The sequence below is a fragment of the Plectropomus leopardus genome, unplaced genomic scaffold, assembly GCF_008729295.1.
Source record: "Plectropomus leopardus isolate mb unplaced genomic scaffold, YSFRI_Pleo_2.0 unplaced_scaffold40101, whole genome shotgun sequence".
Classification (NCBI taxonomy): Eukaryota; Metazoa; Chordata; class Actinopteri; order Perciformes; family Serranidae; genus Plectropomus; species Plectropomus leopardus.
In genome coordinates this window covers 1-220 of record NW_024643907.1, presented here as the reverse complement: position 1 = coordinate 220, position 220 = coordinate 1, and the positions used below count along the sequence as shown (strand labels likewise).

Below are 220 nucleotides of genomic sequence, written 5' to 3'. Positions count from 1 at the left end.
AATGGGGCAAGCCCCTTGTTCGGCCCCTGCTGCCAAAAATCCGTTTAGTATGTTGTCCCCGTATAGAGGACGTATCAGATATTAAACTGATAAGAACAGATACTACACTTGATCTTGGCCAAAAGGCCGAGAAGCGATGACCCCCAAGCGCTTGCTGCCCAGTGCAACCTCCCGGGGCGGGTCTCACTTGTCGTGGTGCCGTCGTCTCCATTGGGCACGA

General features: G+C 54.1%; 1 pseudogene; it reads right to left on the bottom strand.

The window, feature by feature from the left end:
• Positions 1–138, bottom strand: LOC121939039 (annotated as a pseudogene; the record flags this gene model as incomplete).
• Between the last annotated feature and the right edge of the window lie 82 nt (positions 139–220).